The sequence below is a fragment of the Bactrocera dorsalis genome, chromosome 2 (genome assembly GCF_023373825.1).
Source record: "Bactrocera dorsalis isolate Fly_Bdor chromosome 2, ASM2337382v1, whole genome shotgun sequence".
Taxonomy (NCBI): Eukaryota; Metazoa; Arthropoda; class Insecta; order Diptera; family Tephritidae; genus Bactrocera; species Bactrocera dorsalis.
Window position 1 is genome coordinate 40,585,046 of NC_064304.1, and position 21,990 is coordinate 40,607,035.

The following is a 21,990-nucleotide window of genomic DNA, read 5'->3' on the forward strand; positions in this document are numbered from 1 at the left end:
TTCATGATGAAATGTCAAAGCATACTGAGCATCTTTCTCTTTGACACCATGTCTGAAATCCCACGTGATCTGTCAAATACTAATGCATGAAAATCCTAACCTCAAAAAAATCACCCGTTACATACTCCATTTTGACCCTTCAGTTTGTATCGCAGCGTTTTGAAAAGAAAAGAATGAGTGCAGAGTTCCAAAGTGATATCTCAAAAACTGGAGGAGTAGTTTATGTATATTCGAGTAGACGGGCAGACAGATATGGTTAAATACTCCCAGTTCATCATGCTGATCAGACAACGGATTTCTAGAAGCTACAAAAGTAGACCGAGTTGGACAGCAAACGACGCAATATTTTTTCCTAAATTTTGACATTTCCCTTCAGTAAGATTTGCCATTTAGGGATAGATGTATGATCCAACGACGAGTCAAAATTATCGAAATTTACTACCGAAATTCGGAGTCAATGGCCTCAACTTTAAGAGCGCTACGTCCACTTTATGGTCGTCACCATCGTTTTCGCTGAGGAATATTGTGGAAGACCCATCTCACACGACGTTCTCAAGCGTTGGGCATCTCTGTGACATCCTTCTTCTTCTTCTTTACTGACGTAGAAACCGCTTACGCGATTATAGCCGAGTTAACAACAGTGCGCCAGTCGTTTCTTCTGACATCCTTACCTAAATGACGCGATTTTCATGGAAAAATTATCTTCAGCGATGAGACTCATTTCTCTCTGCATGGCTTCATCAATAAGCAAAATACGCATTATTGGTATGTACGTATTTTAGTACGGTTTGATGTGATGATCAAGACCGGCGCGTTACTGTGAATCGCTACGGCTCAATGATAACTAAACTTCTTTGGCCCGAATTGGTTGATATGGAGTTGAACAGTATGCGGTTTCAACAGGTCGGTGACACCAGCCACATAGCGAATGTCACAATCGATTTATTGAAAACTAAGTTTGGTAAATGTACCAATCAATTGGCCGCCTCCGTCGTGCGATTTCACACAGACTATTCCTGTATGACTGTGTAAAGTCTATGGTCTATGCCAACAAGCCGGCGACAATTGATGAATTTCGAACGTGAAATTTAAGCAGTATCGGCCGAAATGGATTTCTGCGAGCGTACTCGTTGTGACCAAGCAAAAAAAAAAAAAAAATACCTTTCACAAGAATAAAGAATTTCATTGATATCCCAAACTTTTGTAGCACTCTTATTGAAAAACGCGTTATATATATATTTTACAGAGTCTTCGATGTTTCCTTCTAAGTGTTTCCAACCTCGTGCTAAACTCAATTCGCAGCGCGCTGGGTATATATATATATATATATATTATATATATGAGAATATTCAGTCCCTCAGATATATACTATGGGTACCCCCTTGACTTTTTATCGAAATTTTCGTTAAACATCTTAATTTTTCTTAAATGAAAAATGTTTTATGTAAAAATTAATCCAATAAGTTTAGTGCCTCTATTTAGAGTAGGTCCGAACTATATAGCAAGTTTCTTTCAGAAAGGTTTTATTCTTCGAACAAATCTATACAAATAATTATTTGAACCCTCCAGCTAGCTAGTGTAAAAACTGCAGTTTCTTTATACATATGTACATATATCACTTTAAAGTCTGTTGTAAAAAATGGTCAAACGTAATAAAAATAAAATTAAATACTCAAATATTTTCTCAATATTTTCACCAAGTCACTTTGGTTTTTTGTCAAGGCACCAAAAAATCCATATCATTTACAAACTTCCTGTTTGAGATTTAACTGTATTTTGTACTTCAACGCATACGCCCACTCAAAAGTAGATGCGTAAGTGTAGGTGCGTGTGCATAGTGAAAAGATAAGGATTTGCAGTTGCTGCTGCCGGTTAAAATTTCTTCCACTCCATTATATCGCATTAGCAGGCAGCGATGTGCAACGAAATGTAACGACAACAGAAAGGCAAACAACAACTGGCAAAAGGCGCACAGCTACACATTACATACACACAGACTTATTAACGACAACGTCTGAGTGGTGATGGCTTTTTGAGTGGACTATGCCGTAGACAAATGTAAACACAAGTGAACACACGCGCCCGCACACCCATACACCCACACAACATATATGTACATGTGTTTTCATAAAAGCAGCATATTTTTCACCTAAATACCTTGACGGAACATTTGGCTGAGTGCTCTCCTAGATGTCATGGTGATGAATCAATGCTGTTAGGCCTAACCCAAATCTTAGATAGCACACAAGCATATGTGCTGAGCAAAGTGATCCTTATAGTGTGACAGTTACACGTGTGTGTGTATATGGGGGTTTATATGTATAAATCTCTTTCAAAAACAGACGTATGTGCATACATCACTGAAGTAATTTAAAGCCTTGTACCGTGTAAGACGAAATTCTGTGAATTCTGTAAACTCCACAAACTCACATACGCCTAAAAATTTTAATAACTTGTTTATGATTCGTTTTAAATTACAAAGGAAAAGGCATTCGTTTCTGTAAATATATACTTAAGACCTTTTTGCCATCTCGTAATGACAAGATTCCTAGCACACCATTTTAAGCGCTTCGATAGTGAGGTTTAAGCAATTAATCAGTAAACAAATCTTTTGCAAATTCCAAAACAAGCTCAGCAAATCTATTTCGAATTTTTCGTTTCAAAATTATTTGAGTATAAAAATCTTTCGGAACTCAAAGTTCTATTATTAGCTTGATGCATTCAAGTGCTCATCCACGTTTTAACTATTCCACATCCCCATCCGAATTCCACGAAGCTTAAGTAAAATTTTCTACATTTTCCGAAAGAAATTGAACTTCCCGATTAGAACCAAGACAAGAAATGAATCTCTGACTTATATAGGCAAAAAGTAATGATGATACGTTTATAATCAAACCTCAAGAGAAGAATTTGGAAAGCAGGAAATATTCAAGACAGAGGGAGCCGTCTCGAACCTGACTTATCTAGTCTTTTAATTCATAGTAAACTTATCAGACTCCTGAATAGTCAACTAGAAGATTATTTTGAAAGAGTCAGGTCTCAATATTTGAGTTGCTTGCTTCTCATGAAATCAAAGGTAAAATGATGTGTGGATTATGATGAAACGCATCTGAGCATAATTTACCCGGACTGACAAAAAAAACTATATTTGTAGATATTAAGTTATACAGTTATTTTAGGTTAGGTTCGATGGTTGATCAAACCATCAACCGATACAAATTTGCACAGGCGTTTAATTTCCAAATCCCCAGCTCTGTGGGACATCTGAGTGTCTGCGCTCCTAAGCATTTTGCTCTTGATCTCCCAAACGCGGGATAGTCAAAAGGAAGTGTTGAGTAGTTTCCACTTTATTTCTTCCATAGAGCTTCTGCAGATGCCGTAAGATTCCCGGCCTTACTTCCAAAAAGGGCAATGGCTCGGCTTTTCGACAGCGCATGTACCGAAGATGATCAGCTAGCCATAGTAGTAGAACATTAGAGGATACGGGACCACTGACCGGCTTCCATTCTACCGATAAGGGTTCTACGGTGCCTTTTCTTGATAGCTTCTTTGATCCATCCGTAAATAAGCTCAATTCCCCTCTCCAATAACGGTTTCTTCTCACTCACAACTTCCACGCCGATATATGAGTACAGAAGGAGCCTCCAGAGTTCGGATTAAGGACTCCAAGATCAAAGTGATCCGGGTTGAAGTCAAAATGTTTAAGGATTTTCGATTGTTCTTTTAGAAAGCTAGACTCTCTGTGTCTGATGGCAATTTTCACAGCAATACATGCTGATGAGCGTTGCCCGTTGAACGCTCCCTAGTTTCTTTGCAAGTTTGTTTGACTTCCGAAAAAGCTTCCTACCCAGGATGAGCCCTAAATATTTAACCGTATCCGCTGATCACATACTTTCCTTTGTCCATATGCCCTACATCATCTGCATAGTCAATCACCTTGAAGTCATAATCTTTTTTTAAGCAGGCCGTTAATGGCCAGAATCCATAGGAGGGGACAGAGAACTCCACATACTCACATTTTGTCGAGCACGTGCGTTTTTTCATCTCGTTTCATTCACTTTGTCGCACAAAAGACTGAAAATGAGTTGTTTGAAGTTAGATTCAACCCCAAGACCGACCAGAGCAATTAAGATTGCTTCCGGCAGCACGTTATTGAACTATATCGAGTAAAGATCCCAACAGCGATATTCTTAACCCTAATGGCTTCCTCAAACCAAGACACGATACTATGCAGAGCAGTATCCACTGACTTGCCTTTACAATAAGTATGTTGCGCACCTGATAAATGGTCCCTCCGAATGCCCTCCTTATGTACTAGTCCATCAGTCTCACCAAAGTTTTTAGTAATAAGGAGGAGAAGCTGATAGATCTGAAGTCCTTGGCAGCAACGTGGGAGCCCCTGCCAGTCTTCGGGATGAACGTAACTCCGAATCTTCTTCAGGCCCCCAGCATGTAACCCAGTCTTATGCAGTCTGAAAAGATAGGTGCCAACCACCTTAACAGCCTGTTGAAGCTGAGCTAGTATGATGCCAACTGGTACCGAAGACTTGAAAAATTTGAATAAATTGATCGCCAGGTCAAGTGTCGTTCATCCTGAAGGTCGATAAAGACCGCTTGGTCGTCTTGCAGCACTCCGAAAGATATCTCCTTAGAGGACTTGTTTCTCGGGAAGTGAACACCAAAAAGCATCTGAAGTGTATCCTCACTCTTCAGAGTCCACTTCTCAAGTGTAACATAATTCCTTTAATGTTTTCACCAAATTTTTTTGGTCTAATTTTTAGAGCGGTATAGTGTTGGACAGCTTAGTGGTCATATTCATAAACCCGCGTCTCGTCCCCAAGTCCTGAACTACGTTGTGACATTTCACATTTTTTATCCGATTCCTTAATTTTTGCATTCCTTAATTCATGATTTTAAAGTGATACATTTTATAACCTTCAAATTATTGAAGTGATTTCAGGTAGAAATAATACCGATCAAGTTATATGAATTTAGTCTGATACCAGTATGTACTTCTCTACCTCCCTAACCCCTACAGTGCATACTTCTTCAATCTACGGCGCGATTAAAATCTTCCAGTTTGACATTTTTAGCCGGTCTCTCTGCTCTGTGTTTCATTTTGGCTGTTAGCACTAAAACGCCTACCAGGTCCCTTAGCTGCGCCACGGCGTACCCTTAGGCATACTAGATAACCTCAAACAAACACTCGTACACCTAGAAAGCAGGGTTGCACGTGCGTGTATAGAAGTTTGCCAGTGCATGCCAAAACAACAGTCGAAATAACGCACACACATATACTCACCACTACATATGAAAATTTTCTAGTTTCTCACTATTACAACAAAGCGAACACAAACGAAATGGCACATTTTGGTACTTTTCCAGCTGCGAGTGCACAAGCGATCCGCCAGCGAGCGCTCCCTCGTGTGCATACTGTATGTAATACTTACGCTTCACTTCAACGTAAGCGTAGGAAAATCGATACTGCGTATAAGAGACGGATATTGTGTGCATTGGCCCCCAAATGACAGCCGGAATCCCCTATTAGGAGCTGCCTATCAAGCATAAAATCTATTACTAGCAGTTTATTTAACCATATCCTTGGTCATATTCAAGGCATAACTCGCCTTAAGTCTCCTTTGCGTGATCCTTTTTCCTACTTGCACTGGCAGCTGCCATTGTCATTTGCCCCGAAAAAGCCTTACTGTCACTTTCTATTTATTCTGCTCGTCGTCAACAAACAGCGACGGTTGTGTTCGTTTCGCCATCACGCATATTCCCAGCGCGTGTCTATGTGCAAACTCTTTATTTGTATGTAAGTCTTCTGAATTTTTGTCATTTTGTTTTTTACTCTGTTTGCATTACCGTTATCTCATTTGTAAGATTTACTATTTTTGCAATCTCATCCACTTTGCGTTTGTAGCTTTGTCCCCAGGCGCGCCTCTTTTTTGCCAAGCTTTCTATGCTCGCTTGCTATTCGTTCTTATTTAGCTTGCCTAGAAATCAATTTACGACTTGTCACTTCATTTAAGAATTAAGCGCATTGAAGGGTTTATGAGTTTGTCAATGTTTGGTGTAACGTAAACGACCGCGTGTGAGTTTATGGTATGCTCGTAAGTAGTCCTGTTTATCTTGATAATTTGTTAAGAGCTCTGTGCTACAAATATGCTATTGTTGTCAAGTGTGGTCAGATTCTTTGGTATTTAATTGAACAGTGTAGCGTATTCGATACTCGTAAAAATGGCACTTACTTCACGAAGCAGAAGCTCATTCAATTAAGTGGAGCGTGTGCATTTCATATTCTTGTTTCGGGTATGAAGTGATTAACTTGTTTGTTTTAAAATCGCCTGGTGAATATCTGGTCAGTTGTTGATTTGCCGGGTCTAAAGCCACACTGATAAGGTCCAATCAGTTTGTTGACGGTGGGCTTTTATATTTCACATGCTCTATAAGACCTTATACGGGATGTTGAGGAGGCTTATCCCACGGTAGTTGGCGCAGATTGTGGGGTCTCCTTTTTATGGATTGGGCATAGCACACTTAATTTCGAATCGTTGGGCATGCTTTCGTCCGACCATATTTTGAAAAGAAGCTGATGCATGCTCCTTATCAGTTCTTCGTCACAGTGTTTGAATAGCTTGGCCGCCCATCCATCGGCCCCCCGCTTTGTTGTTCTTCAGACGGGTAATTGCTATTCGAACTTTTTCATGGTCGGGCAATGAAACGTCGGCTCCATCGTTATCGATTGGGGAATCGGGTTTGGATCCTCTTGGCATTATGCTTAAAAGATCGTTTGTTGGGAAAAAACAAGGAAAAACATTAACTTCAACTGAAGCATAGCTATAATAACCTTCACAGGCGCATTTCTTATAGAAATAAGTATAATTAAATCTGAAAGGGAACCGGCTAACCATATTAGATGTATGGAGGCAGTTTACACCTTATAAATCTATCGAAATGTCATCAGTTATTTGGATTAAAAAGCTAGAAGAGATGTCAGCGCCAAAATTTTGTTGTATGACTATCATCTTTCATTGGTTTTATAACAATCATTTATGGTATATTTCACTTTTGACAGTTGACTTGCATCTTATTGAGCTGACCTCTTATTCATTCAAATTGTGTTTAGGCTATCGATGACCTGTTGATTTTTGATTACTTTGTGTCTCCTTTTGACTACTGTCTGTCACTTGTTTACTATTGAATTGTTTGCCTAACAATGATTATTGAATATCAACAGTTGCCCACGCAACATTGACTATTCGGTAGGGAGTTACCCACTGGCAATATAAACAAACCATGGATTATTATCCTGCCGTTCTGCCATTGTATTGACAATACGAATAATTATTTATTAAATTCTGAATCATACTAATTACAGACTATTGAATATTGACTGTTAATTATTGACGATTGAATTCCACTATTTTATTATTGAATAAACTATTTCCTATTAATTATTGTTGATTAAGTTTTGAAGAGCCATTAGAATATTGCCCCTCACTTCGAGACTGCATCGAAACTACTTCATATATTAAATACATATGTATATGTACTTAAATAATAATAACAGTGTTGCGTCGATGTGTCTAAAGGACTGCAAAGAGATATCTACATATATATGTAGGTGCGTTCATATACATATATACTGAATAGTAGCAAACCAAGAATGTAATTTTATTTCCGTATTCATTTTAAAAAGCGGAGCAAACTGGAGCGGTTAAGTAAGCAAGGAAATGTGCATGTTTACTTCCTGATATCAAGTTCTTGTAATAATAGTTAAGTGCCAAAAGACGTCTATTTTCTTTCCGATTGTCTCCCACGCATTGCTATATCTGACTCCATAAAAACAAGCAATATTTTTGTAAGCATTTTCATATAAAACAAAGCGAAACTTGGCAAAAATAAAACATTTCTGTAATACATAGTATATTTTGAATGTGCCAAAGTTGGCGTGAGTTCAAAAGAAAATTCCTTAACGTTTTTTTTAATTTTGAAGACTATGTGATCACTAGCCTATAATGCTTTGAATGCCTTAAGAGATACAAAGAGAAAATGTTTTCAGTTCAGGACACAGTAGTAAAAGCAGCCGCTGTTTAGCAAACTTGAAACTTAAATAAGCCTTTTACGTTTTTTATTACCTCCTTGATCTTTGGGGCCCTTGTCGATGAATTCGGCGTTACCAACATTTTAGGATATCAAAATACAACTACTATTTTTATACACTGAACAGAGTATATGAAGTTTGTCCCAAATCCAAATTGTATAGAAAACTTTTTTAAGTGACATAATAGCTTCAGAAAGTTTACATGGTAGAATCTCCGAAGATCTCCCTATAGCATATAGCTGTCTTACAAGCTGACCAATCAAAATCCAGTTCCTTTATATAAACTTTTGTATTTGTGAAGGATATTATAGGAAGAAAGTTAACGGATTTTAGCAATAACACGCAATATATTTTCATCCAAGGAGTCGCTTATCTCTGGTTTATCTGCATAGACAAGCGACTTCATATAATCGACAAAAAATAATCCAGACATGCTAAATTTTACGATCTTACCAAAAGTTTCCTTCAATAAATTGATTGTTTCGTTGGGTGTATGGCATGTATAACCGGTTTTGTTAGAATCGAAGGTCGTCTATAACAAGCTTTTCAAATTCAGACACGAACAAGTCATTAATCATGGCTCTATAACGAAGACCAGGTATGCCCCCTTCAAATTTGTCTTGCAAATATCGGGGTCGGTGGTCATCTCGTTTTGAGCCCATTCATTGAACGTGCGATGCGCTTGATAGTTGTTCGGCTTCACCCGAACGGTAATATTGTTAAGCAGTTCCACGATTTACATAAGTTACTCTGCTGTAAGTCTGTTCATTATGACATTAGCCGAATAAATAAAATACCAGCTGTTAAAAAGACCGTCTCTGAAAAAAAAATATAGCCTCATTCAGAACCAAACCTTTAAAAAAAAACTTATAACGGGTGTTTTTTAAAGGTGTTTGAAGACGATTTGAAATATTCCTTGAAAATGCCAAAATTGAGTTGGGTTCTAATATAGTGGATTTCTAGTGTACTTTGGACAAAAATCATTTTGGCAGCTACAAACCACTAGTTAAAGACCTCCTGCGTCCCTTCATCAAAGTTCAATGTAAAATGATGTGAAGTGTTGTCAGACGGTGACCGTTGGTCCACTTCTAAACAATTTGCAAGCTGAGCTAAAATAACTGAACGACTATTCTACGTAAAGCTTCATATTTTTAGCGCGTTCTTACTATACTCGTATGACTGATTCATTGCTAGAATTGTGATAATTGAGATGAGAATTCATAAACTTCTTCTTCTACTTTCAATCGGATGGCATGACCTAATTCGCTGAACTAAATATGTCAATGCTGACCATTTACTGCGGTATTCGCTGTTTGCAATGCGTAAAGTACAATAAATCTTCGGAAGAACCTTTCTCTCGAAAAACCTTATCGTCGACTCATCAGATTTTGTCATCGTCCATGCCTCTGCACCACTTAGGAGGACGGGAATGATTAGTGACTTGTAGAATTTGGTCTTTGTTCGTCGAGAGAGGACTTAACTTCTTAATTGCCTACTCAGTCCGAAATAGCACCAGTTGGCAGAAGTTATTTAGTGTTGGATTTCGAGGCTGGTATTGTTGTTGCTGTTAATACTGGTTCCAAGATAGACGAAGAATACACGACTTCGAAATTATGACTGTCAACAGTGATGTGAGAGCAAATTCGACGACTGTTTGGTTGATGATGATCGTCTTGCCCTCGTTCACTACCAGACCCATTTGCTTCGCTTCTTTGTCCAACCTGTAGAAAGCGGAACTAACGGCGCGGTTGTAATGGCAAATGATATCGATGTCATCGGTGTATGCCAGCAATTGTACATTCTTGTTCCTTTCCTATTTAATTCTGCAGCTCGAAAGGGAGTCGCCTTATCTGAAACCTCGTTTGGTATCGAACGGCTCGAAGAAGTGTTTCCCGAACCTGATCGAACTTTTGGTGTTGGTCCACGTCAGCTTATACAGTTGTATTAGTTACGAGTACATTCAGACCTAGCGGCATAAAACTAGTTCCTTTTCGTGAAGTTAAAAGCAGCTTTGAAATCGGCGAAGAGATGGTGAGTGTCGATTCTCATTTCACGGGTCTTTTCCCAAGATTTGGCGCAGCGTGAATATCTGATCAGTTGTTGGTTTTCCAGGTCTGCAGGCTGATAAGCTTCAATCCATGATATTTATGTTGCTTAAATTCGTAACATTTCGTCTATTTAGGAACCAGCATTAACACCACCAACAATGTCAGCCTAGAAATCCAACGCAGGATTACTCTTGCCAACAGGTGCTACTTCGGACTGAGTAGGCAATTGAAAAGTAAAGTCCTCTCTCGACGAACAAAAACCAAACTCTATAAGTCGCTCATAATTCCCGTCCTGCTATATGGTGCAGAGGCTTGGACGATGACAACAACCGATGAGTCGACGTTGCGAGTTTTCGAGAGAAAAGTTCTGCGGAAGATTTATGGTCCTTTGCGCGTTGGCCACGGCGAATACCGCATCCGATGGAACGATGAGCTGTACGAGATATACGACGCCATCGACATAGTTCAGCGAATTAAAAGACAGCGGCTACGCTGGCTAGGTCATGTTGTCCGGATGGATGAAAACACTCCAGCTCTGAAAGTATTCGACGCAGTACCCGCCGCGGGAAGCAGAGGAAGAGGAAGACTTCCACTCCGGTGGAAGGACCAAGTGGAGAAGGACCTGGCCTCGCTTGGAATATCCAATTGGCGCCACGTAGCGAAGAGAAGAAACGATTGGCGCGCTGTTGTTGACTCGGCTATAATCGCGTAAGCGGTGTCTACGCCAGTAAAGAAGAAGAAATTCGTAACATGTACTTTAAAATAAACTGGTTTGTAACATAAAATCTAAAAGACATTTTTTAAATGCTTAGCTTTAAAGCATTACCCAGAGGGACCAACTATCAAGCATGAGTGAGCACTTAAAAACGCAACAATAATACATTTAATATATGTACCCATATATTATATTATATGTGTATATGTATGTATAATATGTAAGTTCTGCATTTTTCCGTGACAGCAATTTTCTTGCAACTAAATGCAAAAACAAAAGTTCTTTATATTTGTGTGTAGGAGTAATATACATATTTGTAAGAGCATGCGGAATCGCAGACATAACGCCTACACGAATGCCTGCTGGCCAACAAAAAACCGCTATGGTGTGCACAACAACTGCTCATAACTACAAAATAGTGTCCATATATACGTATGCATGTATGTTGGGCTGTGTGTGGTGTAATTACGGCGCTTGCATGTCGTTGACAGGCTGGGGTGTCAAGTGTCATTAGCAGTGGCGACTAACAAAAAATAAATAACAACAAATTACACTGGAACTAAAAATAAAATCGAGAACAAACATACTCACGCTGCCAGGCAACTCACAGATGCACTTAAACATGCACACATATGCATGCACATATAACGGTGCAATTGAAACTTAGCCTTCGGCGTTGAAGCAAAGGTTGAGCACCACCGTCATATTGAAATGGTGAGAAGAGCATATGTGAGTATGTCTATGCAATAGGAAAGCCAGACACACTCTTCCTGTTGAATAATATAACAGTACATATACAGTTTCTCACACATGTATGTTGATTTTTACATGCTGGCGTATGCACTTAAGCATGCCGGTCCATAAATAAGTCCGAATATTGCCTCGAGTTGCAGTAAGCTGTGTTGTAGCAACATAGTAGACACCGTCATCGAAATGCTCTGCTGTGTTCTCGCATAATTTGCGGACATTGCAGGCTTGTAAGTGTTGATACGGCATTAAGGCAACATTTCTAAGGCAATTCATGCGATAAGCAAAGTCCTTCCACTCCATTAATTATTCTTAATATTCTTCGTAAAATGTTTTGAAAGTTTTCATGTAACTGGACATGATGTTTAAGACAATGATAGCATCATTGATACATATTTTGCAATATTTCATCTCTTTTACGGTTATACCAGTGTAACGCTTTTATTGGACACGTATTAGCATGTATTTTTTTCACTCTTGAAACATGCTGCTACAGAGTATCATTTGGTATTATGTTCACCTAACGGTTCTTTATATTACCTAAGAGGTCAATTGAAAATCCGCAGTCTAGCATAGTAAAACATACTTTTTGGCAAAATTATTTTTTTTTTTGTTTTCAACATAGTTCCTTTTAAGGGTGATGCACTGATTAAAGTGATGAAACTTTGATATGAACCTTGCTTGGTTCCGATCATCTGGTTGACATTTTGTACCTTAAAATATTTTCCTAGCTTTGATTCTTGCAAGTAGCAAGGGAATGAAAGTTCGGTTACACCCAAAAATAGTCTTCCTTACTTTCTGTAATACGATTTTCCCCAGTTTCGTCGATCACCTCTTCATTTGACGAAAATTTCTTGCTAGTGAACATTCTTTGGAGATCTGAGAACAGGAAATAGTCGCTGGGGGTCAGATATGGAGAATACAGCGGATGCGGAATCAATTCGAAGGTCAACTCACTGTGATTTGTGACACGGTTCATTATCTTGGTTAAACAGCATTTTCCTTTCCTCCAAATGAGGCCATTTTTCGGCGATTTCGTTTTTCAAACGATCCAATAACGCTATGTAATAGTCACTGTTGATGGTTCCTCATTCAGGTAGTCAATAAAAATTACTTCATACGCATCCCTAATACAGAGACCTTAATTTTGCCAGCTGACTGTTGCATATTTGCAGCTTTGGAATGAGTTCATCGGGTATAGTCCACTCGGGCTATGGATTGGACAAAATGACGGGACCATTTTACCTTTATTGTCAAAAGTCGACGCAAGAACTCGCGTTTATTGCGTTTGAACATAACCAAACACTGCACTCGTCGTTAGTTTTGATCAAAAGTGAGTTCGCGAGGCACCCACTTTGCACAGAGCTTTCTTATGATATACAGGTTCATTTGAAATTTTTTGATTGTTTTTTGTAGGTAACAACCTTTTTAAGGCGTCCTCTGCGTTCACTGTCTTTGGTGCTCATATCAACACATCTAAACTTAGCATACCGACCCTTGATAATTGATTTTCCTGGGGCTGTCGTTAACAAGCCAAAGTTTTGCTTCAACTGTATTTCTTCCTTTCAAAAAGCAATATTTCATCTAGACGCAAAATTTCGTTGTAGCAATTTTTTCACAATAACAGAAATTCTGTAAAACGATTCACAAACTGATGATCCGTCAGCTGTCAAATTTATACACGCACCTTTTGAAGGTTAGGTCTAATTAAAAATCATAAGGATTTACTTATTTGTTAGACCAGGGACTTTTAATTTGATCTATTATTAGTAAACAGGCTGATCAGACGAGTTGAAATCCGGGTAAGTGTCAGTCTGTTCGTCCAGCCCTTCATTTGGATGAAACTTAGTATACCATACCTTGATACAATAAAAAGGTTTGTATTCTAATTGTTTCGTCGTAAATGTTTTCGTCGAACTTTGAATTATGAATTCTTCGCAACATTTTCTAATATAAAGTTTTGCCAACACTTGAAGGTATTTCTCAGGTTTTGATTCTTGAGCTTAGCGCTTCATTACTTGTTAAGTCCGGCTGGTGGCTGAGCGATGGCTCGCTTTTCGCGTCAGTCAGCCTAAATCATGCCAGGCTGTGAGGCGCAGTGAGGCCTTTCGACTTCAGGCTTCTTAACCAAAACGCACAGTTTAATGGACGAGACCAGTTGAAATTTGATGTTGAGTATAATACACGCTTGCATCGTTACTCAGTACTAGATTACATGCATTAAATTATTTTGCTTTTGAAAATTTCTGTCAACTCTAATCAGCGCTTTAAATCTTTTAATATATTTTAATCTAACTTGAAAGATTCTGTCTTGTCATTGCTAGTGTAAATAGCGATATATGTATATGGATGTATCTGGATGTGTGTATGTAATGAATTAATCTAATGCCGCCTGCAATTCACTTCATCAGTACTTGGAGCTTCACAATAAATACAATTGCGCACATCAGCATTCAAATTTCAAAGGACATTGAAAATTTTCACAATCAACAAAAATTCGCAGAAACATTTCTCTTATATTTTATTTATAAAGGATCATGTGTATACACATGTACATATGTAACACGTATTTTCAGGCACATAAGCTTGTCGCGGCATGGCTGTCACTGCTTAGCATTACTTGTAGTGGCTGTCTGGCTAAGTGCGAAAGTGCGCCTGCCCGCCGGCATTCTTGTATTCTGTTGAATGTTGACATGAAACGAGCGAACGCCGTGTTTACCGAGGCGACCTCCCCTCAAGCGAGACTGCAGCATTTGCTGAGCATTTACATACGTGGTTTTCATTTAATGTTTACTCTACAATTCCGATTTTTTCTGGTGAATTTATTTTTTGTTTGCACGGCAAAAAATACGCTGTGTCACAAAATAAATATATGTGGGTTTGATTGTATGGGTGTGTACAATTTTTAGTACAATTTGATGCAGCTGTTGGCTTCAGGAATCATTAGGCTGGCGCCAGCATACAATCAATGCCTTGCAAGTAAATGTATAGTATCACCCACACTTGATTATATACATGTATGTATATTATGTCTAAAACAATAAATGTATATGTATAAAATGTTGTTGGTGTTGTTGGAAAAATGCACTTGATTATATGGTTTTATGGCAAATGCACTGGTTGTGCGCTGAATGCGTATTCTGATGAGCGTCTGGATGCTGTTCTGCTGCTGCCACTTGAAAGGCATAATTTTAAATATAAAATTCATATATAATGTTTGAATTTTATATATTCATATCTGCAAACTTATGCAAATTTGCACATCACTCCGTCACGCGTGTGGACCCGCTACGCAACATAAATTAAAATTATAATATTTATGTATATTTTTATTTTTAACGGCAATATTTTTTTAGAGACTGTGAGTGTGTGTATGAAATCATACTTTCAGTAAGTGGGCGTTTGATCAATGCAGCGCCAGTGTGCCTCTGGATATTTTGACGACCGTTGCTTATGGTCGAAAGAAATTGCACTGTGACACATAAATTAGGGTGAGCTTAAAAATGTAGCATTGAAGTTAAGAATGAAATGAACTTATATACAGAGAAAATACATTCGTGCAAGGCAAGACTTAAAGCTTAAGTTTTAAAGTCGGTGAACATTAAAAATTTTCTAAAAGAGCTACTTTTATACATTGTATAATCAAAACGCAAAATATCTAATTATTCATCAATTTTTATTTTGTCGCCTTCAAATTAATCCCCAGCAAATATAATACACTTATGGCAACGATTTTTACTGTCCTCGAAACACTTTCCATAAGCACATTTTGGGATGGTCTTCAGCACCTTCAGCGAATTTTGTTTTATCTCTTGATTCCGATCACACGGAGCCAAATCTGCTTAATACGGTAGTTTATCGATGGTATCCCTCGCATTTTTGGCTGTAAATTCGGTCACAATCGTAGCTTGATACGATAGAGCATTATCATCGTGTAAAATTCCGACCATTTTCAACGTATGTTCTAATGACCCACTGCCCCTCCGGAACAAATTCATGATGCACCAAAGCACGAGAATATCCAAAAAACAATGAGCATATCCTTGATTTTTGGGCGGCTTTGTCACATTTTCAATAATGTGTGTAATTCTGTGGATTTGATTAATCGTATAATGGTCAGCTCTAAACCCAAACCGATGAGATGTTTTATGATAATTTTCTCAAAAACATTGGCACGTATTTAAGATGAAAGACGCGTTAGTAATGTTGCTAATTTTTACTTTACTCACTAAAGGAAGCTGTTGTAGAACCTCGACAGTAATCAGGTCGTAAGCGGCGTATCTTTTGTTTTTTAAATTTTTTATTTCCTCATTCAGCTCACAGCTCGTGCAACTTTAGATTGCTTCGCTTTTTTGTCTAGAAAGATGAGAGATTAGTACTACAATGCAATTTTATTTCAACCAAACAATACCGGTAATCTTAAAAATCTTGAATCTTCTCATTATTTGACATTTCCATATCTGCTTTTGCAGTTGACTATTTCACTTCTCTATACTTGCTGCTCCTTAGTCGGGTTTCACTCGCTTATACTAAACTAAATTAATATTTATGAACAAGTGCAACACTCTTTATATTGGAAATGCATTACTTAACAATGGGAAAATTAATATAATTTTTTCTTAAAAATTGAAAACTTTCTCAAAAACTGTAAATGAACTTGTACATTTCTGTTGAAATTGACATACTTTGTGATTAGCCAATAGTATTTCTGCATACACTTAGCTTTTGGCCAGCTGAAAGCTAGATAAGCCCGCCAGATATGAATTTTTAAACTTTTATTTCATTTGCTTTTTGTTTATTTCTAGCCTAAAGATAAGAGTAAAGCAAGTAATTTTCCATTTCAATTTAATACCATAATAATGCGATATCTCTTCTACTTTGCAGATAAAATATGTCATTTCGATCATTTGCACGAAGGTGAGTAATAAACGTTGATTATTTGTTGCTTTCAATACATTTGCTACTTTCTTTACGATTTATTTTTTTTTTTTGATAATTTGGTCTTCGCTCAGATAGCGCCGCCAGTCACGTGCTCAGAAATTGAGCTGTCACTGCCTGATACATATATTGACAGGCGGTGCAATCAGTCAATTGCTGCACATATCGGCTGATTGGTCTGGGCGTTGAACGCAGCCGGCCCGTATGCCCTTATAACGCACTGCTCGTGTGTGCGCTCTGCTGGACGTAATTATTTGATATGGGTGTTTATATGGCTATGAACATGTGTTTCTTTTTTGTAGCTTCGTGTGCTCACCTTTGATTCTTTTCATTTCATTTATTTTGTGTTTGTGGTGCTGAGATTGCATGGTTATTTTTGGTTTTTGGCAAACAATAAATTTCATTTGACATTGGTTTGCTTTTATGGCGCAAATTTATTGCAGACAGGTAAACATAACGGTAGCAAAAGACGTAACGAAACCAGACGAAGGCCGTTTGTGTGGGTTATTTGACTTCTTCCATATTGCAGTTGATTAAGGCTTTAAGTTTTAATGGCAATTTGTTTATTTTGAATATTCACTCAGAAGGGTTATTCTATTTGTGGTGGCATATGTTTATTTTCGACCATTTGACTAACGACTAGATAAGGTACATATAAACTTATTTTCTCGTATATATATAAATTTATATTTAATATGATTCATACTTCGAATTAAATTCAAATAGGTTCGTTCACTGAACCTCACCTCTTTCTGCCTTAACTAATGAATTTGATAAACTGCTGGATTATTACGTAGCACTTATGCTACTTATACTACTATATGAAAACTGAGTAAAACGAGCCACCAAAACTTTCAAAGGTTAGGTAAATATCCTATGAAAGCACTGTTAGTAGTTATAGCGTAGAGACATATAGACTTTCCTTCAGTCTTCACGTACCTCCAACTGCATATTTGTCGGCGGGGCGCCCGGGTGTACTCCGTGAGCTGGCGGTCTCTGCAAAACTGCTACTCCAGAGTGACGTGGCGAGCAAACCTTCGAATATTTGTCGTAATCTAACGGTGATCGACGCCTAACTATACGGTTAAGCATAACAAGTGAGCCCTACCACTTACAGACTTAAGAAATAAGTGCGGGTCTGGTGAGTATAGACACTATTATGACATCTCCATCTGTTATGCTGCTATTTTGGTATATCTCCTACAGACTCGGCTTCAATTCCATATTCAGTTTGGCACTCATCTACAGAACGCATATATAAGTGGGCATTCAAGGGCCTAGGGACCTACTCGTCGTGCACTTAGTAAATTAATACACATTATCCTACAGCTCCGGCGGACTATACACGTTGAATCTTATGATTCCAATGGAGTAGGTCCAATAGAGCATAACTGAACGCCGCTGAACACACCTATTCTGTTGCTACCGGGACAAGCTTCTTCCGAGTGTACCAGTGTTGACTATGGCGCAGTTGAAGGACGGGCCGCCTTTTCCTAATTCTTTGTGCATCGTCACTGAAGGTTTTCTTTTTACCGGTCGCTAAAACTCATGGTCCTTTCATTTAGTAACCTCGAATGTTCCGTGTCGGGTTTTTGTTTATTGTCTGAGAGGTCTCCATTGTCCTGAGGTCTGGATACTAGTATCCGTTGTTTGCGCACTGCGCATCCTTCGGCCTCGACGGCTTTAACAGAATTTTAGCCAGGCTTCCATTTACTGCTAAAATGGTGTTTGATGAACTTTTTCGTACTTCTGTGAGCAAGGTTGAGGATTTCAAAATAAGTGACCAGCCAGTCTAATCTGTGCACAGTTTAACACTTCTGTGGAAGTCACCTGGAGTATATATATGTACTTTCGATATCACCTATTCTCATACTGATTACACTGTGGAACATTTTTGGGATTATTATCTGGGGGGTGAGAAATTCCAAGTCAGGGTGATGGTACTAGGTCAGTACAGTAGAACCCTCAAAGGGTTTGGCGTTCGTATGTGTCAGTTTTTTTATGACCTTTTAAATTTTTTCCTTATCTTGATGTTTTTTCGCTTAGTTGTAACATTTTGGCAAAAACGTAGTTTAACATAACTCGCGAACCGCTTGTCCGATTTTGATAAAACAAATTTAGAAAAATTAATAATTACTAAAGGGTGATTTTTTAAGAGCTTGATAACTTTTTTAAAAAAAAAAACGCATAAAATTTGCAAAATCTCATCGGTTCTTTATTTGAAACGTTAGATTGGTTCATGACATTTCCTTTTTGAAGATAATTTCATTTAAATGTTGACCGCGGCTGCGTCTTAGGTGGTCCATTCGGAAAGTCCAATTTTGGGCAACTTTTTCGAGCATTTCGGCCGGAATAGCCCGAATTTCTTCGGAAATGTTGTCTTCCAAAGCTGGAATAGTTGCTGGCTTATTTCTGTAGACTTTAGACTTGACGTAGCCCCACAAAAAATAGGCTAAAGGCGTTAAATCGCATGATCTTGGTGGCCAACTTACGGGTCCATTTCTTGAGATGAATTGTTGTCCGAAGTTTTCCCTCAAAATGGCCATAGAATCGCGAGCTGTGTGGCATGTAGCGCCATCTTGTTGAAACCACATGTCAACCAAGTTCAGTTCTTCCATTTTTGGCAACAAAAAGTTTGTTAGCATCGAACGATAGCGATCGCCATTCACCGTAACGTTGCGTCCAACAGCATCTTTGAAAAAATACGGTCCAATGATTCCACCAGCGTACAAACCACACCAAACAGTGCATTTTTCGGGATGCATGGGCAGTTCTTGAACGGCTTCTGGTTGCTCTTCACCCCAAATGCGGCAATTTTGCTTATTTACGTAGCCATTCAACCAGAAATGAGCCTCATCGCTGAACAAAATTTGTCGATAAAAAAGCGGATTTTCACATTTCGAACCGAACACTGATTTTGGTAATAAAATTCAATGATTTGCAAGCGTTGCTCGTTAGTAAGTCTATTCATGATGAAATGTCAAAGCATACTGAGCATCTTTCTCTTTGACACCATGTCTGAAATCCCACGTGATCTGTCAAATACTAATGCATGAAAATCCTAACCTCAAAAAAATCACCCATTATTTCTATTTGTTTTTATTCAAAAAAGTGTCATTTACCGCCTTTTTTTATAAATTTTCCCCAATAACTCCAGACTTTTGGCCATAAACTACTGAAAAAATAAAGTAAACATTTTTATAATTTTATATTTTTATTTTATTTATTTATTTTTATTTATTTTAATAAATATTGCCTAGACTTTTTCGATGGTGGTTGTTCGGTACTAGTGGCATCGCATTCCTCGCTATCATCAGTTTCTGAACCACACATAATGTCAATGTGTGACTACGCCAGCAGCCGTACACTGTTACCATCTCTATTTATTTCTGCAGCTCGAATTATTTACTCCAAGAGAAATCGCACGATTGCACGGAGTCGTCTCGTCTGAAATATTGTTTGGTATCGAACGGCTCGGATATTTTCTCCGCGATCCTGATGATGCTTTTAGTGTAGCTCAACGTCAGCTAACACAGCCATATTAGCTTCGTGGGAATACCAGGTTTAGATATAGCGACATTATGTATGCATGTTTCATTGTCTGTAAAAAGGCTTGATTTTTGTAAACAATAAAACTAACACATACAAAAAATTTATAAATATTAATATGTAATTCTGAAATAAAATATTAATTTCCGCATTTTGCTTAATAAATTTCGCTGTCATAAATTTTACATTTTCTATTTACCAAATTTCCCAACAAACGCAATCGCTTAGTCACTTGTGGGTGTGTGTGTGAACACATGCATATTTATATACATAAAGACAAATTTCCGCTACACTCTAATCCACTTTGCTGCCAAATTCGATATTATCTCCGCCAAATTTACTACTACGTATGCCACACACATACACATGCATATAAACACATGCACACACGCGCATGCAAATGTCACCGTGCGCCGCCTGGATATGAGTGCGCGTGACCACAGCAATAAATTGTGCAAATTTAAATCAACAAATGGATTTAATTTCATTTGTACAACAAATGCTTGTGGTTGTGGCTTGCAAATGTCACAATAACTTTGCAGGCAAATATTCGGCACAACGCGCCCACACATGCACACACACGAACGTATATGAAATTTGCGTGCTTTTTGAAATGTGTGCCGATGTGGAAAGTGATTATATTAATCTAATATTTACAGTAATTAAAAATAAATCAATTGGAGTTGCATTTGCTGCACAAAGCAAACGGTTTATTTGCTTAGGCTTACATGTATGTATGTGTGCATGTATTAAAATTGTAGCTTTATCAAATAGAGCTACATTTGAACAAATAATTGTAATACTAAAATTGGGGTGTGGTTTATACTTTTTTAAGCTTTTACTGAAGCTTAGCGGAGACTTTTTCTTGATGCTATTGAACAATTTTCGAATTTTGTATATTATGTCTTCAATTCCTGATATACTTGTATTTTAAAGTTACAAGAATAGTTCATAGTTGAGTCAGGTTCAACAATCATATTGAATGCAACTTTACAAAAATAGTTACTCTTGAATAAAGCTGGGAGCCGCATTGAATTATTTGTTTTTGCCATTGAGTCAGAATTAGAAAAATCGACTAGTATCCGTATTTGGCTTTTTACACCCTAGGCAGAGTACATGAAGTTTATCATGAAGCTTGTAACAATCGCATTCGCATAGTCATAGAAGGAATTATCGGTGATAAAGTTTATTTATAAATGATCACCAGGACGAGCTGATATTTATCTGCTTATATGCGAACTAGTTCTCAAGTTTTTGAGATAACACCGAGATACTTTGCACATATAATTTTCTCGTCATGACGTTGCTGATTAATCGGAACCGCCAATATTAGACCACTACAGCATATAGTCGCCTTATAAACTGTTCGATGAAAATAAAGTTCTTATATGGAAAATATTTTTATTTGACGAAATATATTCATTAAATTTGGCATGGACTATTGCCTAAAACAATTCTTTCATATTTGAAAAAAATTTTCAAATCAGACAACTATAGCATATAGGTGCCATACAAACTGTTCGTTGGAAATAAAGTTCTTATATGGAAAATATTTTTATTTGATGAGATATCCTTACGGAATTTCGCTTGGAATATTGAAGAAATTTTTTAAGATCGGATCACTATAGCATATAGCTGTCATACAATTTATACAAGCAAAATCAAGTTTTTGTATGGAAATTTCAGCATTTGTGAAAGCTATACTACCCCTAACATAATCGAGTTTAACGTTTTGCTTCCTTCAATTAAAAATGTCTATATCCAAAAGATTTATTCAAAGAAACTCGAGTTATTGAGATTACACAAATCGCTACAGCAGGATCTCCAACTAGTTCAAATACCTATGCAGTTAAAAGTTTCCTTCATAAATATAAGTAATTTAATTG

At 37.7% G+C, this 21,990-nt stretch overlaps 1 protein-coding gene across 4 annotated transcripts in view; it reads left to right on the forward strand.

The window, feature by feature from the left end:
• LOC105224605 (5-hydroxytryptamine receptor 1) overlaps positions 1-21,990 on the forward strand; it is a 184,702-nt gene that overhangs the window by 61,849 nt on the left and 100,863 nt on the right. For all 4 annotated transcript variants that reach the window (XM_049448655.1, XM_019989669.3, XM_049448657.1 and 1 more), the window contains one exon: positions 16,502-16,534. The gene's annotated coding sequence lies outside the window, so the exon portion shown is untranslated. The remainder of the gene's footprint in view (positions 1-16,501; positions 16,535-21,990) is intronic.